General features: G+C 47.5%; 1 protein-coding gene across 1 annotated transcript in view; it reads right to left on the minus strand.

Annotated features, from left to right (window-relative positions):
* Nucleotides 1–27692, minus strand: part of KCNJ6 (potassium inwardly rectifying channel subfamily J member 6) — a 292133-nt gene that overhangs the window by 38636 nt on the left and 225805 nt on the right. The gene's annotated exons all lie outside the window — the stretch shown is intronic.

Genomic DNA, 27692 nt, shown 5'->3' on the forward strand with positions numbered 1-27692 from the left:
GTTAACTGATTTCATACCGGCCACAGCCTGACGGAGACATTCATTTTAGAGATTAAGGTGAAAATAAAAGGGAGATCAGAGCATCGCAAGCGTGTAGCAGGAACGCACAGTGAATTCAAGGGAGAGACGGAAGATTTGGACCCTGAAGACAAGCATGACATTGCAATTTAGTTTGGATGCGAAAACCGAGATCTCTGGGAAATGCCTCTGCACGTGTGCGAGTGTCTCTATCAAGTTTCTGCTGCTGTGCAGCCATTTAACATTTGGTCCTAAAATATCCGCAGTGCAGAACATTTGAAATGAGCTTTTCATTTGCTAAAATGTTGCAGCGAGCAGGCAGAAGTGGTGCTTGTGTGCAACTTTCGGATGGTTTAGAACGCCTTGCAGAAGTGGAGGGTGGTGATAGTTTTTCTTCCTTTTTTTTTTGGCTTGTCTACAGAATGAGTGGAAAGAGAAAATGTACCTAAACACTGTGCTCGTTGCCAAGGGCACACCAGGCAATGCCAAGCCCAGGGGCAGGGCTGGTGGGAGGGAAAGGGATGCCGAGGCCAAAAGGACTCTCTGTGGCACAGATCCTGCCTCCTCAGGGCTGGAAAGGAGAGCAGAGGCCGTCCCCGCCCCCCTCCTGTGCCAGGTGGGAAGACAGAGGCAGCGACCCTTTGCTCCAGGTGGTCCAGCCGGCTTGTGGCAGAGCCTGGGGTTCACCTAGACCTGCCAATCCTCCTTCCACTCTGCCTCCCCCTGACATTATCTGTCTAGAAATGTGGCTCCCACACTTCAATACAGAAAACTCCTCGCTCTTGCTCCCCAGGTGAGTAATTTGTTTTCAGTGTTTCCATTAGCTGGAGACAGAGCTGGGAATATCCTCACTGTGTTTGCAAATGAGATGCAGTTTGATGAGTTTCCTGGCCTCAAACGCTTCTCCCCTTTGTCAGGGCTTGTTGGTTAGAACTTGGCTCATGGAGGCTCTCGGAGCGGCGGGTGGAGCTCGGAGGAAGGGTTCCAGCTTGTCCCTGGATTTTGTTTTTTTCCAGGCACGGCTGGACCCTCCAGCACAGTCAGATCTCGCTGTGCCATGTTAAGAAATGTGCTGTGAGCTCGCATTCCCGGCCAGGAGCTTGGCACCAAGTGAGTCGGAGAAGTGAAACCAAAAGGTGTGACCAAGGGTGGGGAGATGACCTTGAAGACCGAGCCCCGGCTTTCAGCTGCCACCCCCTCACACCCGGGGCAGATCTCTTGTGACCCCAACTTCTAGAGATGCTATAAGCGTCCAGGTAGGTCTGAGATGTAACGGAGAAGACGAGGATGGAGAAAGGGAAGCTTGAGAGCGAGAAAGAGGCAGGAATAAAAGAGGCGAAGAGCACAGGAAGGGTGGGAGACGCATCCGGAGGGCAGGGGAGCTTGTGCTCACCGCGGCCCGCGGCCTCCCCGGGGTCCCTGGGCTTCCTCACTGTGGACGGTACTCACATGAGCCAGTGGTCTCCAGCGCAACCCAGTGGAAGGACCACAGTTTTCACAGGTGGGGGCCGTCAGGGATAGGGCGACGCTTGGTCAAGTTTGCGACTTCAGGATCCGGTCTGGTACACTCCTGGCTTCTTCTGGCCTTCCTTGCCGGGTAGAGATTCAAAACCTTTTGTACAACTACCCAAGCACTTCTGCGTCTAGCTGTGTAGGCAACCGGAAAACCGTCCCCTTCAGAAATACTTAAAATGCCGACACACGATAAAAACGTAGGTGTCGGTACAGACAAGCTGGGAGGAAAGGCAAGTTCCGAGAGGCAGGAAGAGGGAACGGGGGTGGGAGGTGGAGATGGCTAGGGGCTACTGCGGTGAGGCCGCTCTGGGTCCACCTGGGTGGGGGGGCTCTGCCTAGCAGGCCCGGCGCAGCGTCACCTGCAGAGCCTCACCATGTGGGGAGCCTTTCCCGAATGCGTCCACCTGGCACACACCTGCAGTCTCTTTTCCCCGGTTTTTTTTTTTTTTTTGATTTGTCCCCTTGCACTTGACCGAGAATGGCCACGTTTCACCAGCATCAGTGCCCCAGAGTGCAAGGACCTCCCGAGGCCCCAAAGGGGCAATAAGAAATATCAGAGCCGGTGGACACGCTTTTAACTGGGCACCGCTCTGGGTCTTGCACGCCCTGCCCTGGGCGGGGAGCAGTGGACACAGGTGTTCCGGCCCAGGTGCGACGCTTTGAATCCAGATGAGTTGCAGAGCGGGCTAGCACACAGGGCACCAGTCTCCCTTTGGCCACCTTGTCCCTTTCGTCTCCTACTACGGCCACAGCATGTGTTGTTCCCACAAGGACGAAACAAAGACTCTTGGATGGTGATGTCTCCCGTCATCCAAGCAGCAAACACACGCACACACGCACACACACGCAGGACTCCACGCCTTGTCTGCTTCCCTGTTAGAAATATCCGCGCTTGGGAGAAGGCCTGCTGGCAGGGCCCATCGGCCTCCGAGCACCCTCTCTGCCTGTTCTCCACCTCGAGACAGAAAGAGCTTCCTGCATGCAGGCCTGGCGCCAGGAACTGCACACTTTTCTTTATCAGCCCCATTGATCTTGGGGAGCCCTGTCTTATGCTGGTGTCTCACTCCGTGGACCATCTGCCTGATTTTAAGGACGAGAAAGTGAGACTGTCCACTTCTAGCTGGTCGTTATGACATCTTTGAGAGAAGGCAGCGTGTATCAGTGGTAAGATAGTGTTTCAGAGTTTCTTCAACATTATTCAGACTTATAGGGCAACGATTTGCATTAAATTTTGCCACAACTGGTTAAGACTTAAGTGGTTAAGACTTCCCTTTCCAATTCCGGGATACAGATTCGAGCCCTGGCCGGGGAGCTAAGATCCCTCATGCCTCACGGCCAAAAAACCAAAAGATAAAACAGAAGGAGTATTGTAACTAATTCAGTAAAGACTTTAAAAATGGTCTACATTGAGAAACACTAAAAACAAAAAAAAAACCAAAACAGGACCTAACTCATGTCTCAGCATGTGGATCATTTAACATATTTTGTGATGATTAATCAATATGTAATTTTTAAAACAAATGATTCCAAAGAAGTTCAAAGAACTGAGTGACAAGCTATAGTGATACACATTCTACCCCTATTTATGTATTTATAGGAATAATACTTATCAGTACTTGTAGCTAAACAAATAATAAATCAGAATGAAAATAATGCTCATGCCTGTCTCAGACTACCAATAAGTAATAGTATCTACAGCTACATGTGAAAAATAAAAACTCCACCTAAGTCCTTAAGAGATGTATATCTAATAAAATTTTTCTGTTTGTACTTAGTAATTATTTACTCCAAATTAATATATTATTTCTTTATTTATGACTGTGCCATGTGGCTTGTGGGATCTCAGTTCTCTGACCAGGGATTGAACCCAGACCATAGAAGTGAAATCCTGGAATCCTAACAACTAGGCCACCAGGGAACTCCCTTTAATGTTTGTTTTTTTTCTTTTTTAAAATATATTTATATTTTGATCATTTGTGTTCTACTTATGTTGTAATGATATCTATGTAGAAGAAAACAGTTTAATTCTTGAAGTTTTATAATTACAACAATCTTTTTTCAAATGTAAATTTGTATATGAATTCTTGTTGCAAAGAAGTCTGACATTGTAATCAAAAGATCTGGAAGCACAAAAAATGTAACACAATATGATAGAATTCTCTTGGGGAGGTGAAATGTAAATACAAGTTCAAGGGAAAAAAAGACACTGTAAAATGTCAGATGTTTAAAGAAAAGCTTGTATTGCGTTTTTAAAATAGGTGATAACTATTAAATTGCTATATATTTATATTTCATAAAATATATTTAAATGAATTATGTAATCATTTTATAGTTAATGTCAGTATTTACAGTATGCCAAAAAATCTTTTGCAATTACTTAAACTTATGATAAACATGTTAGATGTCAAATTAAAACTCTGTGAGAGGCCTGTTTGCCCAAAGTTTTAAGGAGTATGTGAACAGAAAAGTTGTATAAACCCCCCTTAGACCTCTGACCTAGAGCACTCAACTAATTCTCTAGTAGAAAGACAAAGATGGTTCTACTGAATTTTTAAAGAATCCAACAGCATCGTATTTACAAGAGGCAGTCCATCAAAACAGTATGGTACTGGGACAAAAATAGAAATATAGATCAATGGAAGAGGGTAGAAAGTCCAGAGGTAAACCCACGCACATATGGTCACCTAATCTATGCAAAGGAGGCAAGAGTATACAATGGAGAAAAGACAGTCTCTTCAGTAAGTGGTGCTGGGAAAACTGGACAGCTACATGTAACAGAATGAAATTAGAACACATCCTAACACCATATACAAAAATGAACCCAAAATGGATTAAAGACCTAAATGTAAGGCCGGATACTATAAACCTTTTAGAGGAAAGCATAGGGAGAACACTCTATGATATAAATCTCAGCAAGATCTTTTTCTATCCGCCTCCTAGAGTAATGAAAATAAAAACAAAAATAAACAAATGGGACCTAACTAAACTTCAAAGCTTTTGCATAGCAAAAGAAACCATAAACAAAATGAAAACAAAACCCTCAGAATTGGAGAAAATATTTGCAAATAAAGCAACTGACAAGGGGTTAATCTCCAAAATATACAAACAACTCATGCAGCTCAATATCAAAGAAACAAAACCCAATAAAAATTGGGCAGAAGGGCTTCCCTGGTGGCGCAGTGGTTGAGAGTCCGCCTGCCGATGCAGGGGACGCGGGTTCGTGCCCCGGTCCGGGAAGATCCCACATGCCTCGGAGCAGCTAGTCCCGTGAGCCATGGCTGCTGAGCCTGCGCATCCGGAGCCTGTGCTCCGCAATGGGAGAGGCCACAACAGTGAGAGGTCCGCGTACCGCAAAAAAAAAAAAAAATGGGCAGAAGATCTAAATAGACATTTCTCCAAAGAAGACATACAGATGGTTAAAAAGCACCTGAAAAGATGCTCAACATCACTAATTATTAGAGAAATGCAAATCAAAACTACAAAATAAGTATCACTTCACACAGTTCAGAATGGCCATCATCAAAAAATCTACAAACAATAAATACCGGAGAGGGTGTGGAGAGAAGGGAACCCTCTTACACTGTTGGTGGGAATGCAAACTGGTACAGTCACTATGGAGAACAGTATGGAAGTTCCTTAAAAAACTGAAAATAGAGCTATTGTATAATCCAGCAATATATACTACTCCTGGGCATACACCTGGAGAAAACCATAATTTGAAAAGATACATGCACCCCAATGTTCATTGCATTATTCGCCATAGCCAGGACATGGAAGCAACCTAAATATCCATCAACAGAGGAATGGATAAAGAAGATGTGGTACATATAAACAATGGAATATTACTGAGCCATAAAAAGAACAAAATAATGCCATTTGCAGCAACAGGAATGGACCTAGAGATTTTCATATTGAGTGAAGTAAGTCAGACAGAGAAAGATAAATATCATATGATACTGATTATATGTGGAATCTAAAAAACAGGTTACAAATGAATTTGTCTACAAAACAGAAGTAGAGTTACAGATGTAGAAAATAAACTTATGGTTACCAGGGGTTAAGGGGTGGAGAGATAAACTGGAAGATTGGGATTAACACATACACACTACTATATAAAAAATAGATAACTAATAAGTACCTACTGTATAGTACAGGGAACTCTACTCAGTACTCGGTAATGGCTTATTTGGAAAAGAATCTAAAAAAGGAGTGGATGTATATATTTCTATAATAGATTCACTTTGCTGTACACCTGAAACTAACACAACACTGTAAATCAATTATACCTCAATAAAAAGAAAAAGAAAAAGAGTCATTCATAGAACAGAAGAGTACAGAAAGTTTGAAGGAAAATAATAATAAGAGGTATATCAGGCAAATAGTAACCAGAAGAACACTTGTAGCTATATTAATATGTGACAAAATGGACTAGGGCTAAAATTATTGCAAGAGATGAAAGGATCACTTCATAATGATAAAAGTTTCTACTCATCAGAAGATATAAACATGCTAAATTTATGTACATCTAATAACATGTCCCAAAATAGAACAAGAATGGACACATTCACCAATGTAATGAAGGCTCTGTCAGTAACAGATAGATTAAACAGACAAGAAATCAGTAAGAACACATGTATCTTACAAAGAACACAATTAACAAGCTTAATTAATACCGTGAACACGTGTCAGACACTGCATCCAAGGGCTGGGATCACATTCTTTTTAAGGACATACAGAGTATTTTATTTATTTATTTATTTATGTATTATTTTTGTTTTGTTTTTTTTTGTGGTACGTGGGCCTCTCACTGCTGTGGCCTCTCCCGTTGCGGAGCACAGGCTCCGGACGCGTGGGCCCAGCGGCCATGGCTCACAGGCCCAGCCGCTCTGCGGCATGTGGGATCCTCCCGGACCGGGGCACGAACCCGCGTCCCCTGCATCGGCAGGCGGACTCTCAACCACTGCGCCACCAGGGAAGCCCCAGAGTATTTATTAAATTGACTATGTACAAAATCAGCAACCAAGACTTGATAAACTCCAAAGAACTATCATTCAGTTCACATTCTCCAGCCATAACGAAATTAAATTAGAAGTCAATAACAAGGAAGATTAATAAGATGCCATGCTTTTGGAAACAAAGTCATGTCTAAATAATTTATCTGTTAATGATCCAAGATCACAGAAATTGGATAACTCTTGGAATTGAACCATAATTTTAAAACTACATATTAAAACTTGTGGGATGAAACTAAAGGGACTCTTAGAAAATTAATTCTAAATTATATCAGAAAGGAAAAAGAGGACAGAAAATGAATGAGTGAAACACCCACCTTAAGAGAAAAATGTAACAGAAATAATCCAAAGAAAAAGAGGTAAAGAGACAATAAAGATAAAAGCAGAAAATAATGAAAGAGAAAACAATAATGTAATGGAAGGGACTAAGTCGATTCTTTGGAGGCTAATGAAATTGACCAACCCCTAATGAGATGAACACAGTGGGAAAAAGATAATTTGAATAAACAGTATTAGGAATTAATGAGTGTACATACTAAAGATGCCTTGAGATGTAAAACAGTAACAAGAAATATGAATTTATGCCAGTAAATTTGAAATTGAGAGGAAATAGACAAATTTCTAAAACATATGTAACTTCCCCAAACTGACTCAACTAGAAATAGAAAAACCTGAATAGTCCTATAACTATCAGAGAAACTAAATCGGTAGTTAAAAGACTTCATAAAAAAGAAATACTAGATGCAAAAACTGAAGTGGTTTTACTGTGGGCTCTTTTAAACATTTAAAGGATAGATAACTGTACAGAGATTGGAAAAAGGAAATATTCCTTTTATAAATTTTAAAATTTTAATGAATTAATTATTTAATTAATTTTTAATTGAAGTATAGTTAATTTACAATGTGTTAGTTTCAAGTGTATAGCAAAATGATTCAGTTATATATATGTATATACATATATGCATATAGGTATATATAATATATATATTCTTTTTCAGTTTCTTTTCCATTATAGGTTATTACAAGACATTGAGTACAGTTCCCTGTGCTATACAGTAGGTCATTGTTGTTTACTTATTTTATATATAGCAGTGTGTACATGTTAATCCCAAATTTCCAACTTATCTCCCCCCCAACTCCCCTCTATCCCCTTTGGTAACCATAAGTTTGTTTTCTATGTCTGTGGATCTATTTCTGCTTTGTAAATAAGTTCACTTGTATCCTTTTTTTTTAGAGTCCACATATAAGTGATATCACATGGTATTTGCCTTCCTTTTAAGGCTTGGTTTAGTCGTCTGTTGAATGGGGCAGCAACAGTACAAACTTTTTGGGATCCTTGTGAGGAGTAGAGGAGAAAATGGATGGAAGTCACTTGGGGGAATAGTCATTAAATAAACAGTAACTAGTATTATTAGTATGGATTACACAGCAGTAAAACAGAGCGTTAACATGGGGCGGTTGTCCCTGAGAGAGCCTGGCTGACAAGGCCATCCATGGTAGGGGATGTGGTAATCTTTGCAAGAGTCATTTCTCCAGGGAAGGAGTAATCATTACTCACTCTGGTTTTACAATAAACATTTAGCAATTGGCGGGATGCAGATTCATGGCAATCGGAAGTAGTTCTGAATCGTAAAAGGAAACACAGCAAGATCAGGTGGGGAGGTAATTTTTAATTATTCCACCTAATTTCATGGGGGAGAGATTGCCACCTTGGTGCCAGTAAGAGTTAGAGCTGGGATTCACACAGCTCTGTCTAGGAGCACAGCCCCTCCTGCCTCTTTCAGTAGTTCAAGGCAGACAAATAAGACTAAAATAGGGTTTTAGGTGGATCCAAGGGTGTGTTGGGTGAAATCGTTCATCCCTCCAACAAGTATCACAGAAAATTTTGTGCTTGAAAGTTTACTCCCTTTTAGTAATTTGAAGTGTATCTGAGAAACAAAATACCCCGACGGAGAGTTGAACAGCAGTAGGGGGTGTTGTGTGAATGTGTGCTAGAGGTTTGGTGGTTTAGTTATTCGGAGAAGGAAGTGTCAGACGTGGTTAGGGAAGGCTTCCTGGAAGACACATTATGGCAGCCACAGAACGGATGGGATGTGGGTAGAAGGAGGAAACGAGAACACATGCTACGATGCCCAGGGACTTTGCTAGTTGTTTTTGACGTGTGATCTCATTTTTTTTGGTTTTGTTTTGAGGTACGCGGGCCTCTGACTGCTGTGGCCTCTCCCGTTGCGGAGCACAGGCTCCAGATGCACGGGCCCAGCGGCCATGGCTCACGGGCCCAGCCGCTCCGTGGCATGTGGGATCTTCCCGGACCGGGGCACAAACCCGCGTCCCCTGCATCGGCAGGCGGACTCTCACCCACTGCGCCACCAGGGAAGCCCACGTGTGATCTCATTTTATACCGCATAGCCACCCTGAGAACCCGAGAGCAAGATACTATTACTCCGCATTTTGTAGGTGAGAAGGCTGTGGCCTGCACTGGTGAAATGATTTTCCGTAAACCAAACAACCAGGAGTGGGCGGATTCTAACCAGGGTGGGAGCTCAGAGGAGAGGGGAGAAGATGGAGTATGACGGAGAGACTGGGGAATGGGCAAGGTCAGCTTCTGTCGACCCAAGAGTACCCTAGTCCTGGCTTCCTGTTGGGTATCGCCAAGTCCCCAGCCTGGATCTTTTGGGCCAACGCTTGGCTGAACTGGACCCTCATGGTCTGGGCAGGATGGCATGACTCGGGTGCTGCTATATGATGAGGGGAATGAGCTGCTAAGAAGGCTGCTGGCGTCATAGGGAAGAACCTTTGCATTTTATTACAAGTTTATCACCAAAGGGATGTTGCCTATAAACTTAAGTTATACATATTGAGCATTACGTTAAAATACCTTTGTTTAGCTCACAGGAAACACCCTGACCAGGTCTACCTGTGAATGGCCACAGGAAGGAAGAAATTAACACATCCCCTCCGGAGGCTGACCGGGACCATGAAATGTTTGACTTTACTCCCTCCCCTTTTAGTAAGAAAAGAAGCTTGAATTCTACTTCAGGCAAGATGGTTCTTTGGGACACGAGTCCATCATCTTCTCGGTCAGCTGGCTTTCTGAACAAAGTCCCTATTCCTTGCCCCCAAAACTCTTTTCTAGACTTACTGGCCTGTTGTGCAGCGAGCAGTATCAGCTTGGACTTGGTAACACTGGGACATCCACCTCTTCCAGCACTCCTGTGTCATTTCAGGCAGGTCCCCCTACCTTTCCGCGATGTACTTTCCTCATTTGTAAAATGGGAATCCAATGCTAGTACCTCTTTCATTGTTTTCCCCTTAGGAATCAAATGAGACGACAGAGGCAAACACGCAGACCAGAGCTGGGTGTGTAACAATAAGTGCCAATGAGTGTTAGTTCCTTCTGGCTCAGCACCTGTATCTCTAGGTCAGGGTTTCTCAACAGCACACCGTGGCTAATTTGAGCTGGATAATTCATTTTCATGGGCGTGCTTGGCAGCTCTTTGCTCTCAGCACACAGAGCCCCAAGCTCTGCGCATCCTATCTGCACCAGGAGGTCCAGCCCAGCCTAGGTCAGCCCACAGAGCCCCAGTGCGAGGACGGCAGAGCCCTGGCAGAGTTCACCGGGAAGAGGCAGTAGGGGCTCTTGGATCAGCATGGTTGGATGTCAAGCAGCATCCCCACTTCTCTCCAGCATCTCTCATGCCCCGTTGTGACCACCAAGATGTCTCCAAACATTGCCAAGTGTCTCCTGGGGACAAACTTGCTGCTGACTGAGAACCACTGTTCCAGGTCCATCTCGTGCAGTGGGGCCAGATCCAAATGGGGCTTGGGCACAGGGCAAGAAGCACTCCTGCTAGGGAAGTGGTTCTTGCCCCTGGGTGTACATCAGAGACCCTGGGAGCTTCTCAAAAGAACTGGTGCCTGGGCTCCACCCTGAGATGCCGGTGTCATTGCCTGCGGGTGGTATTTGCTCAAAGCTCACCAGATGGTTCTGACGCAGCCAGAGCTGAGGACCACCGGTGACAGGCTCCTTGTGGACCGGAACCCTCACCGGTGGCCTGACCTCGGCTGCAGGAGTGCTGGCAGTTCTGTGCACGCTGAAAGCATGATGATCACCTAATATTGTAAGGTGCTCCTGAGGTCAGGAGGGGAGTTGAGGTGGCTGCTTCCTCTTCCTTGTCGACCCTGCTTCTCTCCAGGGAGCAGCGCTTCTAGCTCATCCATCCTCCCTCCTGGGGCCTTCATTTTCTCAGGCACAGGATTCCTCTCCAAGCCTCAGAGATGAGGGTGTGTCTCAGAACAGGGCTTCTCCTAGTCCAATGGCCAAGCCCACTTGTTTCTGTGGTTGGATCCAACTCACTCATCATACCCGTTATGGACCAGATGCGGGGCTGGGCACCAGGATATAGGGAGGGGTCAGACCCGAGGATGCAGACTCTGATGTACGTAGTAACCAGATAGATGGAGGCATTTAATTTTAGAGGCGTGTTCAAGGCTAGAGGGGGCAGAGAGAAGGGAAGGGGTGCCTGGGTGAAAGTGTTGCAAGGAAGTCTTCAGAAAAGATGGACTGGGCATTGAAGGATGAATAGGAGTTTGCCAGGTGGATCAGTGGTGGCAAGAAGGGGAAGAGGCTCTCGCTGGTACTTGTCCTGTCTGTGTGTTGGAGACGCCTGGAGGAGACTTGGAAGAGAAGACGGCTGAAGAGCAGGGTTTACCTGTCCGCTTTCATGGAGTGACTCTCAGCTCTGGGGTTTCCCTTTAGTGATTGCAGCATATGCACCCACGTGAACTTGGCCTCCATCTGGGGTCCATGGAGGCCGTGGAAAACAGGCTACTCTGGAGTGTGGGGCAGGGAAGAACCCCTAGTCCATGTGTATGCCCGGGTGTAGAGGTGGAGCTCACGGGTGGCTTTCCCACCTCCAGCCCCACCTGGCCCAGCGTCCCCTCTCCCCTGAGCTCTCGCAGCAGACTTCTCCCCCTCTCCTGCCTGCTGGCCACACACAGGGTAACCAGCTGGTCCAGGCTTGCCTGTGGCACTCCCAGACTTAGCACCGAATGTCCTACCGCATCCTGGGAAACCTCTGAATCCCAGGCAAACCCGGACATGGGTCATCCCAGCTCGCACACCAGCCGATGATCCTTTGAAAACGCACGGGACGTCTCGCCGCTCCTAGCTCAGCTCCGTCCACGGCTCCCCTCTCCGAGCAAAGGCCTCAGTCCTTACAGTGGCCCATGAGGGCTGCCGGGTGGGTCTGGAGCCAGGGTTCTCACTCCTCCACTCCACCCCCTCCCTCCCCTCCACACCAGCCGCACGAGGCTCCGGCTCCTCGCTTTCCCTGAGCTGCCTTTCACCGCAAGGCCTTTGCACTCCTGTCCTCTCTGCTTGGAACGCTCTCCCCCTTAGATCTACATGGCTCTCACACCGTCCCTGTCAAGGCAAGTTCTAACATCACCTTCTCAGAGGGACCTTCCCTGACTCCCCCGTCCCCGGCTCCAGAGCCCCGTTTCCCACTTTCTTTTGCTCTGTGCACCTCCCACCCCGACCCATGTCTTTTCTCACTTGGCCTCTCTCTCCCGCTCCCTTGCGTGCAAACACATGAGAGCCGGGCCTGCTTCACTCACTGCTGTGTGCACACTGCCTAGACCACTGCATAGTACGTGCTCAGTTAATGACGAATGGATGAATGAATGCATAAAGTCCAGACAACTTGCTCCGTTAGGGTGGCCAAGGAGGGGCAAGGGCGGCTCTCCCCAGACAGCCCCCCACCCCCCAGCCTCCCAGGTGGGCTCAGGTTGCCCTGCTTAGAGCTGCCAGGTGCCCTGGGCTTAACTCAGCAGACATCCTTCACATCATGCTCTAAGGGTCTCGCTTGGACTGAGCCCAGGAGGCCTCAACTGTGTTTTATTTACTCTCCTATTACTGTGTCTGGCCTAGGGTCAGTGCAAACCCCACAGCCCTTTCCTTTCATTATCTGGAGTTTCAGAGGTGATGAGTGTGCCTCAGAGATATGAATGAGCACACCTCAGCGATGTTTTCCAGCGACTGATCGCACTGGTTTTAGAAACCGGCCGCCAGCCCCGTGGACACCTCGGCGGCGCGGCCCGCTCAGGCCCGCTGTGCGGCCTCTGCACCACCAGGTGGCGCTCACACTCGCGTGTCTTTCAGGGATGGTCAGACGGCCCAGGTCGCTTTCGGTCGGTCGCTGCTGCTGGCAGCGCTGGGAAAAGAGCACCGGGCTGCCACCGCGAACGCCTTGTAGGAAACGTGCTGTCGCAGGGAAACCTCGGGCTGCACCTCGGGTCCTCGGGCCCCCCCCATCTTTGGGAGGAGCTGTTCCTTGATCTCTCCTCGGTCCCGGGATTCGGGAGGGGACGGCTGCAGTGATGAACGTAGCCCCGGGTGCCTTAGTCCTAGGCAGCCTCCTCTCTGCCCCAAGCTGAGCAGAAGTTTCCAGCCCCAAGGAGAGGGTGTGTGATAAGAGAGGAGGCCTTGACCTCTAGATGCAGACCCTGGAGGCTGTCACTAGAGGCCTTCGCTTCTTCTAGAAGCAATAGCAAACCAGCAAGCTGACTCTTAACACGATTTCCGTGTACTGGAGAAGAAGAAGTTGGAGGTCTGCCCCCGAAAAGTCTGTCGGTGTTACCCCCATCCCCAAACCCCTATTGCTAGAGTCAACTTCAGGGCAGACTCCCCTGCAGTCCCCGCGTCCACGACAGGCGGGGCACTGAACCCTGCCCGAGGCATCTGTCAGATTTCTAGCTGTGGCTCGGACCGCACCCCTCGCGGGTGGTCCCCTGGACTAGTGGCTGCGTCCCCTGGGAGCTGGTTGGAATGCAGAACGCAGACCTACTAAGTCGGGGTCTGCCTGTCAGCACCATCCCCAGGGGAGCGGGGGCATCTGAAAGCTCGCCCTGTGCCGGGAGAGGCTGGATGCAGGGCCCGCGGTCTGAGGGCGGTAAGCAAGGGTGGCAATGCCTGCAGCCTGGAGAACTGACCGCCGGGTCTGAGGCGGAGAGAGGGCTGTGGGCCCTTCTTCCAGGAGGCGGTCCTGCCACGGGTCAGGCATGTGTCCTGTGACCCCAAGGAGCTCGTGGTCGGGTGGCAGGTGGGCTCTAAGCGCCCCAGGGCCGGCCTTGCCCTCTGGCTACCACTGTATCCTGCTACCAGCCGACACTGGGCTCCTGATAAATCACGGTGGAACGAAGCGTGAACACGGGTGAACAATCCCAGGGCCCAGTGGCAGGGCCCCCGAGGGCTGGGGGCATGTGCACAGGGTCCCGGGCATCTGGAGGACACTGGCATGTGAGTGAGGGGCTGTGCCCACGGTGGGCCTGCGGGGAGGTGACAAGTGAATGAACAAAACAACAGGAAGGCAGAGGGGTCGACCTTCCAGCCAGATCAGTCGTTCTCAGTGGGTAGCTTTGCCCACCCCCAGTGCCATCGGCCACTTCTGGAGACACTTTTGATGGTTACAACTGGGGGAGAGCTGCTACAGGCGTCTAGCAGGGAGAGGCCAGGGACACTGCTGCAAGACACCCTACAATGCACAGGATGGTTCCACAACCAAAAGCCCCAAATGTGGGCAGCGCCAAGGTGGAGGAAGCGTGCGGGAAAGCAGAGGGCCTCTGTCCACATTGCGGGAGATTTCCTGTCTCACGGTGGCTCTGCGTCTCCTTCACGAACTCCACTTTCCCCAGCGCTGTGGCCTGAGACCTTAAGAGGAGTGACTGCAGTTCTGGTCCCAGTTGACTGTAAGGCTAGGGCTCTTCGCTAGGCTGAGGCTGCACCCGGGAGCTCTGTCTGTTCAGTGGCTGACGTCCATCATTGGTTCTAGCTGCTTCCCCCAGATGCCAGCATGCCCACCACCCTGCTTGCCTTGGACAATTGCCTCTGACTGCAGGACCCGTCCCTCCTGGGGCTTAAGGCAAGCTCCAGCCTGCTGCTCTGTGACAGCCTGGGGGCAGGGGAGGAAGAGGACTTCTGTAAACACAGCCCGGGGACAATGGCTTTTCCATGGCAACAGCTCAGCGCTGGGTCTGCTCACAGGCACACGGGGCATATGCAGCCTGTGTCCTACCCAGACAGCAAGTTGGCCAAGAGAGTTTATTTTCAGTCCTTTGGGGGAAAAACAATAATGTTGCTCAAGAGAACGAAATCCTTGGGTTTGTGAAATACTGGTGCTTTTATTTGCCCTTTCATTTCTTCTCCTGTCCTTCTCCTGTCCTTTCCCCCCCTTTTGTTGTTGTTTGTATTAAAATTTTACACTTTGCTTTTCATATGGTTTTATCCTGATTAGGCTATTTTCCATAACATTTTTCTTTAGTAAATTTCTCCAGAATATATATTCATAGTTAATATTATTTTTATATGACTGTTATAAGCTCCATGAGATCAGAAGATGTGACTCTCCATCCATCCATCCATCTACCCATATACCTACCAACCTAACCATCCATCCATCCATCCATCCATCCATCCATCCATCCATCCACCCATCCATCCACCCATCCATCCACCCATCCATCCATCCACCCATCCATCCACCCAACCACCAACCCACCCATCCATCCATCCATCCACTCAACCATCTATCCATCCATCCATCCATCCACCCATCCATCCACCCATCCATCCACCCATCCATCCATCCACCCATCCATCCACCCAACCACCAACCCACCCATCCATCCATCCATCCACTCAACCATCTATCCATCCATCCATCCATCCACCCATCCATCCACCCATCCATCCACCCATCCATCCATCCACCCATCCATCCACCCAACCACCAACCCACCCATCCATCCATCCATCCACTCAACCATCTATCCATCCATCCATCCATCCACCCATCCATCCACCCATCCATCCACCCATCCATCCATCCACCCATCCATCCACCCAACCACCAACCCACCCATCCATCCATCCATCCACTCAACCATCTATCCATCCATCCATCCGTCCACCCATCCATCCACCCATCCATCCACCCAACCACCAACCCACCCATCCACCCATCCATCCACCCATCCATCCATCCACCTATCCATCCACCCAACCACCCACCCATCCATCCATCCATCCATCCATCTACCCATCCATCCACTCATTTATCTCCCCACCCACCCATCTATTTATCAACCCATTCATTTGCTCACCCATCCATCCACTCATTAATCCAGGCAGCCAACTCTCCAACCGTTTGTCTGTCCGTCCATCTACTCATCAGCAAACATTTGGAGTGCCTGCTGTCTGCCCGGTCCACAGATCTTATTCTCACAGAAATATCCTTCTAGTGGGGGGTATAAATTCACAATACAATGTGTTAAATGCAACTTGAGTGGTAGGTACAAAGTCCTATGGGGCCAGAGAGAAGTTGCTGGCTAACTTGGCGGGTAGTCAGAAAGATCTCAGAGAAGAGAGATTTATCAGGAAAGCCTTGGAAGATAAGTGGGACCAGCGTTTATGTAGAGGGAACAGCATTTAGTGAGTGGTTCACTGGGGCTGAGGAATGGGTTGCTGAAGTGAAGTTGGGGCAGAGATGATACTGGACAGGTAAGTTAGGTGCACATTGCGAAGGGCCTTCAGTGACATACCAGGGAACTTGCACTGAATCCTATAGGCAACAGGGAGCTATTGAAGATCTGAGGAAGTGAGTGACGTGGTCAGCACTGTGCTTTTAGATAGATGCCTCTGGGTGCAGGGAATAATAGTTGGGAATTATGGCTTCTCCCCAGCAGAGTCAGAGAGAGGTGGGGAATGCTCTCCTAAGTGACTTAAAATTCTCTGGGAGGTTTAGAAACCTCTCTTCTAGGGTCCTAGGCTTGCTTGTTGCACAATTTCCAGCAACACCTAGAAAGCCACTATGACAGGTGGTGCCTGGACCTGGAAGGGAGTATAACTGGGCCAGCTACAGAGTTTTGCATGTGTGGTTGAGAGATGCGTGTTATCCAGTAAACTTAGGGATCATGACCGTGGAGTGCATGGCCTTTGGAGCCAGACTGAGTGATCCAAATCATAGCTCCACCATTTACACGCTTTGCTATTCCCCCTTCAAGAGTTGGAGCCTAATTTCCCTCCCCATAAGTGTGGGCTGGATTTAGTAACTCATTTCTAGTGAAGAAGTAAAAGCAGAAGTGATGATGTGTGACTTCAGAGATGAGGTCATTCAAGGCACTGAGGTTTCTGTCTGTCTTTTTTGGACCACCAGCTTTGGGGAAAACTATCTGTGATGTTGTGAGGACACTCAAGCAGCCTGTAGAGAGACCCACAAGGCAAGGAACTGAAGCCTCCAGCCAACAGCCACATAGAAGCGGATCCTCCGGCCCCATCAAGCCCCTGGGAGACCGCAGCCCTGGCTCATCTGCAATCCCATGAAAAACCCTGAGCCAGAACCAAGAGCAGCTAAGCAGCTCTTGATTCTTGACCTACAGAAACTGTGAGACAACACCTACTTGTTGTTTCAGCCACTAAATTTTGGGGTACTTTGTGCAGCCATAGAGGACCAGTACAGAAGCCCTGTGCCCTTGGACAAGTGAATTAAATCTCTGCTTCCTCACCCACAGAATTAGGGTGATAATAACGGTGTTTCCATCATAGAGGATCAATAGCAGTTCTGTGAGTTAGTCCATATAAAGTACTTAGCACAGGGCCTGGCATGCAGTAATTGCTCAATCAGTGGTGGTTAGTTTTAACTATTACTGGTAGTCATTGCATGAATTTTGGGCAAAAGTGGAAGAGGGCGCCAGAGGGAGGAGATACGGGAATACATGTATATGTAGAGCTGATTCACTTTGTTATACAGCAGAAATTATCACACCACTGTAAAGCAATTATGCTCCAATAAAGATGTTAAAAAAAAAAGGTGGAAGAGTGGGGAAGGAAGAGAGTTCTTGCTGGATGAATGGAAGGTGGGAATTGGCACTCGTCCTAACTACTCGGCGAGCTCTGCCAACCCCAACGCATCACAAGGGTGAGGATGTCCGGAGGCCGATGAGGGAGTGACCGTCACCGTGGGAGGGCCCTCTGTGCTCTGGGGGTTGTGTGGAGCCCTGCGCCCTGTTTGTCTCAGGAAATTCTCCTGCTGCCTTTTGCAGTGATTCAGCATATCGTACTGTCTCTCCTTCTAGACTTGGTTGAAAGAACCCTATCTACTGACCTGAAAAATCTTTATCAAAGACCCTCATTACTCATATTTTTGAAGCAACTGTGTATCTGTGAGCTTCGGTTCCCAGGGAAGCCCTGAGTCAGCAGAAGGGCCAGTTACGGTTGTGACAACTTTTATAAAAATTCTTATTTGACTCTAGCTGGATATCTGTATATAAATAAATGGTCTACAATGAATCATGTTTTTTGTTTATTTTTTCCCCTCTGATACAAAAGCTAGATGTGTAGATTCCGTTCACTCTCTCTCAACTGCTTTCCCCAACTGGCCAGGGGTATATAAAAATAACGGCCCATTCTTACTTGTTCTTTTTTTTGACTTTTTTTTTTTTTTTTTAACATCTTTATTGGAGTGTAATTGCATTACATTTCTTACTTGTTCTTTACTCATTTTTTTCCTCTTTGGAGTGAAAGAGCATATGAAGATTCCAACTGGGTGCAGAAATTCCTGAGGAAGCAAAACCCTGTGAGGACAGAACAGAGTGAAAGATGTGCCCAAGAATGATGTGAGTGAAGGTAAAACGAAACTCTGCTCATCGCAGACTGTGACCCTGGTCCAATCAGCCAGGGCCTCAGTGAGCAACTGACTATGAATTTCTAAGAGCTCTTGCAGGAAGGTCAAACCAGCGTGCATGGCGACACTGTCTCTGCTGGCTTCCAGAATATTTGGCTGCTGTCATGGGCACGCCCGCTTCAGCCCAGTGATGGGACCGTTTCTCGGAGTTGTGCTTCCTGTGACCACCTAGCATGTTTCACACCCCCCCCCCCAACCCCGCACAAAACCAACAGTTCTGAGACTGCGCCAGTCTCCAAGGATGCCCACTGAGCCACAGAGCGGCTGACCAGCCACCCCTGGGCCTCACGTGGCTGCCACTGGAACCTGGGGTATCCATACTGTGACGGTTCATTGTATGTGTCAACTTGATGGGGCCGCCAGCTGCCCAGGTCAAACATTATTCTGGGTGTGTCTGTGAAGGTGTGTCTGGATAGGGTTCATATTTGAATTGTTGGACTAAGCAGAACAGAGTTCCCTCCACAACGTGGGGAGGTCATCCGATCCATTGAAGTCCTGAATAGAACAAAAAGGTGGAGGAAGAGAGGGTTTGTTTCCTCTGCTTGACTGTCTTTGAGCTGGGACATTGGTCTCTCCTGTCTTGGGCTGGAACGACACCACTGGCTCTCCTGGGCATCCAGCTTGCCAACTGCAGATCTGGGGACTTTTCAGCATCCACAGCTATGAGAGTCAATTCCTTATCATGAGTCTCTTTGTCTGTCATCTGTCTATCTATATCTACCTGTGAGCTATTATCTCTCTATCTGTCATCTATTGATCTTTACCCCATTGGTTCCGTTTCTCTGGAGAGTCCATACTAACACATGTACTGAACGGAACACCACAGCCAGAATCTCCATGAGCCTTCCTGGAGCTTTTTCAACCCACACCTCTGGGACCTCAGGGCTCACTGAAGAGTCCCTTCTCCAGAGCAGGCAGCATTCACTGTTTGCGGCAGATCTTGTGTTTCTGCAGAGGTTCCCATCAAAGGCCCTGGGATGAGGCTTATGCCAGTTGTGGAAGGAGCTATGACCCTCGAGCTGACTGCAGGATTTCCAAGTAACCTCAAGAAATCTATCCGTTAGGTATCAAGGAGTAAAAAGCTTAGTCCCATGGCCCCCGTCAGAAATAACAACGCCAAGGTTGAGATTTCCTCTTGTCTTTCTAACTTTCCAGGGGTTGAGAATTTTCAATGCTTGACTTTTCCTGGCATTTTGCATCTGATGCAACAATGTGAAACTCTCAGATGAGGGGAGGAAATTCCCAAAGTGTCGGCAGGGATAATGCGATCCAAGTGAAGGGTGATCTAGAAAGAGCCAGATGGTAGTTTGATAACTCGCCAAGCTTCTCTGATGGGGCCCGTCTCTTCATCTTCGGTGGATTATTCCTGTGTTGGTTTCAGTCCGAGAGGAGAGTGACAGGTGCTTATCGATGAATTTAGCACAGGATCCCGTGCTGTCCGGAGCAGAATATAAACTTGTGATTTGGTCAGGAGCTTCTGAACAGCGTGTGCACAGGCCTGCTGGTTTCCCTCTGATCCATCCCCCAGGGGCTTTTGCTTCCTTAGGAGGTCTGCGCTCAGACTCTACATAACCTTTTTTGAAAGAAGGAAAAAACATGAGTAATGTTTTCTCATCTTGCTGTTCATTAAACTTTCTCTCTGTGAACGTATATGTGGCTGGTGAATTATGCTAGCGAAGTCAGCTGGCAGCAAAAAATAAGAAAAAGAAGAGAAGGTAAAGAGGGCGTTTTCTGGGAGGTCAGGGCTCTGGGCAGCCACCTTGGCCAACTGAGACCACCGTCCCTGGAGCTCCCGTGTAATCTGAGGTCACGGTGTGTGATCGGGAAGCTGGCCTTGGAGGGCTGACAAAGGTTTGGGTACCTGCTTCTCTGTTTCTTTATCCGGGCGAAAGAGGTCTGGTGTGCCCACATGTTGGGGGGCTGGCCTGGACCTGACACTTTTCTGTCTTGTCCGTTCCTTTATTCCACAAATATTATTTATTTAGATGGTCTGTGAGGAGATAGCAGAAGGTGAGAGATTACTTGGAGGGATGGAGCGTTCGTTTCCCACGGCTGCCGTGACACATCACCACAAACCGGGTGGCTTTGAAACAACAGAAATTTATTCTCTTGTAGATCTGGAGGCCAGAAGTCTGAAATCAAGGAGTCAGCAGGACTGTACTCCCTCTGGAGGCTCTAGGGGAGGATCTTTCCTGCTTCTTCCAGCCTCTGGTGGCTCCAGATGTCCCTTGGCTTGTGGCCACATCACTCCAATCTCTGCCTCTGTCTTCACATGGCCTTTTCCTCTGTGTCTGTGTCTTTGTCTCTTCTACCTCTTATAAGGACACTTGTCACAGGATTTAGGATGAACTCATCTTGAAATTCTTCGCTTAATTACATTTTCGAAGACCCTTTTTCCAATCAAGTCGCATTCAGAGATACTGGAGCTTAGGGTATAAACATCTTCTGTGGGGCGGGTCACCCTTCAACCCCCTACCTGTCGGTTGGTGCCCGAGCAGTGACAGAGTGGTCCTCTGTTGACCCAAGAGCTACTGAAGGGGGCTCCATCTGACCCTGCAGCCTGCTGGGAAGGTGCTGCAAACCCAGCAGCTTTCAAGAGCTCTGGAGCCACAGGGAGCAAAGGCAGGGATGCTTCAGGGAGAGCAGACCCTCGGGAACGGTGCTCAGGCCAAACCAGAGCTCCGACATCCAGGCTCACCTTTGCGAGGAGATCCGGCTTGCTTCCTCCTACGCTGCCTCTTATCTCTGAGGGAAGCATTCCTGGAAAAGCGTGTCCTCTGAATCATATTACCGTCCTGATTTACATTCTAATTTCTTCAGCTGTGTGTTCCCAGAGGGAGGAAATCAGCTACAAGCCATCACCCCAAATTCACATATAAGCACAAAGCAATCCCGAAAGAAAAGTCGTGTTTGCAGAAAAAGATGGGGCCAGTGTCGCAAAGGTGGATTCCCCGGTGACAGGCGTGGCTGTGGGCTTCAGTGTGTTGTGGCTGTGAAGAAACCCCCACTTCTGGAAGGATTTGCACGGTTCTCGCTTTTTGTAAAAACAGCATTTAACGAGAGCAGCTTTGAATAAATAAATCCTTCCTCAGGGTTCCCTGAAAGGATCATCCTTTTCCCTCCATCCCCCTTCCTTCGCTTAGCCCACTGGCTTTTCTACAGTTTGAGGAGCCCATTGTAGATAATATTTCTCAGCTGAGGAAACTCAGATGCAGTGTCTCTTCAGTGGTCGGAAGGGTCTGTTTGCCCAGCTCAGCATGTTTGTTTGTTTCCAGGAAGAGGGAAGGAAAGCACAGAGCCTGGCAGGTGGCAGGAGGGAAGGAAGCCAAAGCCAGGGCAGGAGTGGGCAGAGTTCTGCTGGGAGCTGAGAGCGGCCAGGGAGGGGGAGGGGGCTGCCTCACCATAGCAGATGGCTGGTCTGGACCCCGGGCCCACCTCTTTCCTGATGTACTGCAGGGGAGGAACCCTAACTTGGGTAGGCGGAGGGAGAGGGCATGGCTTTTGCAGTCTGGTGAGCTGGCTGCTTGCAGCATCAAACTGTGCAGCGTGGGTGGGAGTGAGGTCCAGAGTGCACCTCACCGATGGCCAGAGGTGGACAGTGACCACATCTGGGTGAGGCCCACCTGCACAGAGGGGAGATGTTCCCCATGGAACCTTCTCCATCAGCAGACGAACTGGTCTCCAGCCATAAAGAAGAAGTCAAAATTTTCCCTCTAGTTGTTGTATTAGTTTGCTAGGGCTGCCATAAGCAAGTGCCACAGACTAGGGGCTTCAACAACAGAAAGCTGCTGTCTCACAGGTCCGGAGGCCGGAGTCTGTGAGCAAGGTGTGTGCAGTTTGGTTTCTTCTGAGGTTGGTGATGGAAGGTCTGCTCCAGGCCTCCCTCCTGGCTTCTGGGGCTTTGCTGGCAATCATTGGCGAACCTTGGCTTGAAGCACCACCCCTATGTCTGCCCTCATCTTTATGTGACATTCTCCCTGAGCACGTGTCTGTGTCCAAATTTCCCCTTTTTATAAGGACAGCAGTCATTTTGCATTAGGGTCCAGCCTAGTGTAGTATGACCTCATCATAACTAATTACATCCACAATGACCCTATTTCCAAATAAGCACGCATTCTTAGGTCCTGGGGGTTAGGACGTTACCATATGGATTTTGGGGGATACAGTTCAATAATAACAATTGTAAAAAGTCGTGTTGGCGTAAGCAGCTTAGCAGAGCTTAGATTGATACTTGAAACCGTCACCCAAAGATCAGGGATATTTACTACTGACTTGTGTTTTCTTTTGCTGAAGAGGGTCAGGAAAAATCATAAAGTGCAAAGCTGATAAACACTCAAATCAGCTGAGAGAAAAGTGGATTATCCAATGGATAGTGTTTGCACAATCAGCTGGCCATTCAGAGCAAAATGCAAGCTGGGTCCCTAGCTGAGTCCAGCTGGATCAAAGATCTCAGTCTAAAAGTTAAACTGTTGAAAGGACTATGGGAAAATAAAGCAGAGTTATTTTTTGCTAATAATATAGGAATAGGGAAGGCCTATTCCTATGTTCCTAAAATATAAGCATGCCAATGACATAAAACTGAGGTCTCATAAAAAAGTGATGTTTCACTACATAAAATAAAAATATTATAAAAATATCCAGGCTAAAGATAACAAAATGAAAATACCATTAACAAAGAAAGCCATGAGACAAAGGATAGACTGTGAAAAACACGTATGTGTAAAACATGTAACTGGCAAAAGGCTAATTTTCTTTATATAAAACAAGGCTTTCCAAATAAATAAGAAAAAGCTAAAAATGCATTGGAAAAAAATGGGCAAAGGGCAGAAAAAGCAGCACCGGGAAATATATAAAAAGATGCTCAACTCCACTCTAAGAAATGTAAATGACACCTAGTTTTCACTTATCTTGCTGGCAAAGATCAATGAGCTGCTTATATCCAGCGTGGGTGAAAATCTGTTTACTCAGGCACGAGCCTCTCTGGAGGCAGGCTTTTAAATCAACACAACCTCTTGAGGGCAATTTGGCAGTATCTTTAAAAGCAAAATATGCATATCCTCTTTTCTCCCATCAATCTCACTTCTAAGAATCTATTCTATGGAAATCAAAGAGTTTCCTTGTAGTGTTGTTTGTAATAGAAAAAATGTAGGAAGCTATCTAAATATTCATCAGTAGAGGACTAGCTCTATAAGTGATCACACATCCATAAAATAGAGTATTATTTTGCAGTTTAAAAGAATACGTGATTTCCTTTGCTGTGCAAAAGCTTTTAAGTTTCATTAGGTCCCATTTGTTTATTTTTGTTTCTATTTCCATTTCTCTAGGAGGTGGGTCAAAAAGGATCTTGCTGTGATTGCAGCTCTATTTACAATAGCCAGGACATGGAAGCAACCTAAGTGTCCATTGACAGATGAATGGATAAAGAAGATGTGGCACGTATATACAATGGAATATTACTCAGCCATAAAAAGAAATTGAGTTATTTGTAGTGAGGTGGATGGACCTAGAGACTGTCATACAGAGTGAAGTAAGTCAGAAAGAGAAAAACAAATACTGTATGCTACACATATATATGGAATAAAAAAAAAAGGTTCTGAAGAACCTAGGGGCAGGACAGGAATAAAGACACAGACATAGAGAATGGACTTGAGGACACGGGGAGGGGGCGGGGTCAGCTGAGATGAAGTGAGAGAGTGGCATGGACATATATATACTAACAACTGTAAAATAGCTAGCTAGTGGGAAGCAGCTGCATAGCACAGGGAGATCAGCTCAGTGCTCTGTGACCACCTAGAGGGGTGGGATAGGGAGGGTGGGAGGGAGACGCAAGAGGGAGGAGATATGGGGATATATGTATACGTACAGCTGATGCACTTTGTTATAAAGCAGAAACTAACACACACCATTGTAAAGCAATTATACTCCAATAAAGATGTTAAAAAAATCTATTAAAATAAATAAATAAAACAAACCAAACAAACAAACAAAAAGAATACTTGAATCTGTACATAGATTACATTGTGATAAAGCAATTAACCAGGAGCAAAAACGTATGCTTCCACTTGTGTAACAAAATATAAATATGTATTAACGCATGTGGACGTATGCTTGAATAAGTATGGAACATTTCTGGAAGGCATACCAGTGGCTGTGAACCGTTCTCTCCCCGTAGAGGCACCAGAACAGAGGGGGTGGGTGGGGGATGTATTTTTCATTACACATTCTTTTATGCTATTGGGATTTCTTACCATGTACCACTGTTACTTGTAATGTAAAAACATCGAAATCAAAATGACTAAAAAAATGAGGAAGCAGACATTGATCCTTCTTTGTCAATCAGATGGTTTTGCTCTGGATGTGACTCTTACGTGTACAGCTGAGGACAGTGACAGGTAACATTTAATTGCTTTAGACTGAAGCAAATAAACAGACATGCGTTACCCAAATCAAACTGGCTATGTAGGTGGTGGATCAGGGTGTCTGTTGTGTGGGAGGAAAAGAACTCCTATGATTTAAAAAACAGGCATTGGACTTCCCTGGAGGTCCAGTGGTCAAGACTCCGTGCTTCCACCGCAGGGGGCGCAGGTTCCATCCCTGGTCGGGGAACTAAGACCCCACATGCAGCGTGGTGCGGCGAAAAAAAACAAAACAAGAACCAGGCACTGAATCTGGTGTTCTGACCTCCACATGCCCCCTTCCTTGCGTTAGATGCTCCCAGGATACAAGGGTAGACGGGGGCCTAGGTATTTGGTCACAGGCCTCAGACTCCTGGGCACCTAGGTGCCAGGACACAGACATGATGGGGATGGAGGGGACGAAGGTGAAAATGAGAGCTGGGGGCAGGAGGAGAGAGGGGGGCCTGCAGCAAAACCCGGAGCACACACCCTCCCTAAAGGCAGGCAAATTCAAGCTCCTAAGACTACTTGGTCAAATAAATGAGGAAAGTGAGGCCCAGCGTGGCTCACGTGGCTGCCCCAGTGGGCTGGGCCCCTAGTCCACGCCGTCCTCTCACACGGATCATCTGAGGCCCCCAGAGGACGGGGTACCTTCTAGGACACAGGGAAGCCCCCTAGGGCGGAGGATGTCATCCACACCGACGGCCAGGGCCCTTAGGAGTGATTTAGGTGCTGGCTTGGGTTAGAGCAGTGTGCCAGGGCCATCCTCACTTGGGACAGGCTGGGCTGGAGACCTGGGCTGCTGGGAGGCTGGAAGGCTCGTACCTGGCTGGGCCCCAGCCACGGGCTCGGCCACGTGGGACTGCATGCTGCAGGACGGATATTCCAGACGACAGAGGTTTTCCCCTTAAATGACAATATAAATAAACAAACTCTTCTCGGTTGAAGCCAGAATTCTTTCGGCAGTGTGGCAAACACTCCCCTTTCTTTGCAAGCGGACAATGCTGAGTGTCATCTAAGCATGTTCTCAGGTCCCCGTGCCATGCTGCTGAAACCTGAGATATTGTGCTGCCTTTCAGCGCACACCTGACCTCAGGAGATTGGAAGGTGTAGGAACGTGGGCTTCTCTCCTAAATAGTTCCAACGGCTGCATGTTTGGGCTCTTTTTCTTTGGCGTAGGGCTCTCTGGGCTTTCCTCACTTGCTGCCAGACTCAACTCTCACTGCTTTCCACATGCCAGCTGTTTGCAAACCCATCTCCTCCCTTTATTTACTGCTTCCGGTCTGTTGTGGTCTGGGAACCCAGTCAACTGACCTTAGGATTTCTTATTAGAAAAAAGAAAGAAACAGGCTCTGCTTATCTTCACGTCAGCCTTAGATACTGTGCTAAAATGCACGAGGTTTAATCAGTGGACACTCTGACGTCTTTTGTGGTTGCATTTCTCCCCTCACTTTTGGGTTCTTAGTTGGATTCTGGAATCTAGATGGATCAAGTTGCCGGATAAACAATCGTCACGTGACTGAAATTTTTTTCGTGCTATTTAGACCATATTCAATGATTCTGAATGATTTAAATTTTCTTGTTGTTCACTGAGTCCTAGCATCCAAGATGGAAGGCATCCCTCTCGTCTGACCTGGTTCGGGTATAGAACACCTGATGAGAAACAGGCAGCTCTCCAGTTCTTAGTTTAGCTGATATTTTTGGTAAGGGCTTGGCAGACAGGTTTTTTTTCCCCTATAAAGATAATTTTAGAGCTAACGTGTTCTAAAGTTACCTGAATTATATGGGATGGAATTCCCAGCTCATCCTGCTGGGATTCAACCTAAGAAAGAATTGCCAGCTAATAAGGAGGATGAGTGCTTTTTCTAACCTGACATTTTTAGGAGTTTGAACCATCTGTCATTTTACAGGTGAGTAGAGCCTCAGAGCACTAGAGAGATACCAGTATTTAAAAAGCAAGACTTTTTTTTCTCGATTGTCTGCAATATTTCAGATTCTATGCTAAGCTCTCTTATGTAATCTCATTTAAGCCAGGCAGGTTATTATCCCCTCTCATCAGACAAAGGAACTGGGGGTCCGGGTCGGGTAGACCAGGTATCCGGGTCAAGGACAGGGTAGGGTCAAGACGTGAATGCATCTTCGGGTCACAGGAGGTCACCGCTCTCCCTGGTGAATTGCACCGTCTTGGTCAGCCTAGGGGAGTGTGTAACACAACCCACTGCTGGTGACAAAGACTCTCCCTGACCTGACTTTAGGGAGGCTCCTCTGAACCCTCTCTCCAAGGAGGCCTTGACTCCGGGACTTACGTCTCTGTCTTTGCATCGCCCAATTTTAGCAGAAGTCCTGCTCAGTCGGTTTAGCCAGAACCCCCCTCCCCCCTTCCTTGATATCTGATCCTCCTCAGGATCTGATGTGGTTCTTGGGCCTCACCACTCCCTAGATGATGTCTGATCACCCCGGGCCGCCTTCAGTAAGAGTCCTATTAGGTTGGCTCAGTCAGAGTGTTCTTTCACCCCAATTGTTTCCCCTTAGTATTTTTCCATCGACCGACACCTTCCCCCTCCACCAGCTTGGCTAAAAGTCCCTGCTTGTGCACACTGTATTTGGAATTGAGCCCAGTTCTACACTGAGATTTTGTTTCCCCTATTGTAATAGTGCCTGATTAAAACCTCCTTCTACTGCTTTAACTCCTCTCAGGCTCTGGTTTTTCTTGAACGCTGGCAAGGCTTGTTCTGGGATATTGAATTCCAGTGGCCAAACAGGTGGGGAAGAGGGATATGCAGGTGCCAGACAAGATACCTGAGATTATTCATTAATGACACCTGTCTGTACTGCTACTTGGCTGGAAACCAGACTTGGTTGCTTAGTAAATATTTTCTCTTAGTCCTACAGTTTTAGAAAAGGTATTTAATAGACACAGTGACATTATGGGTGGAAGTGTTGGCTAAAATATCAGATCCAAAGAGAGCACGCTGGAGGTCACATGGAGAATTCTTTGGATATATACTGAA

Source organism: Kogia breviceps, chromosome 5, assembly GCF_026419965.1.
Source record: "Kogia breviceps isolate mKogBre1 chromosome 5, mKogBre1 haplotype 1, whole genome shotgun sequence".
Classification (NCBI taxonomy): Eukaryota; Metazoa; Chordata; class Mammalia; order Artiodactyla; family Physeteridae; genus Kogia; species Kogia breviceps.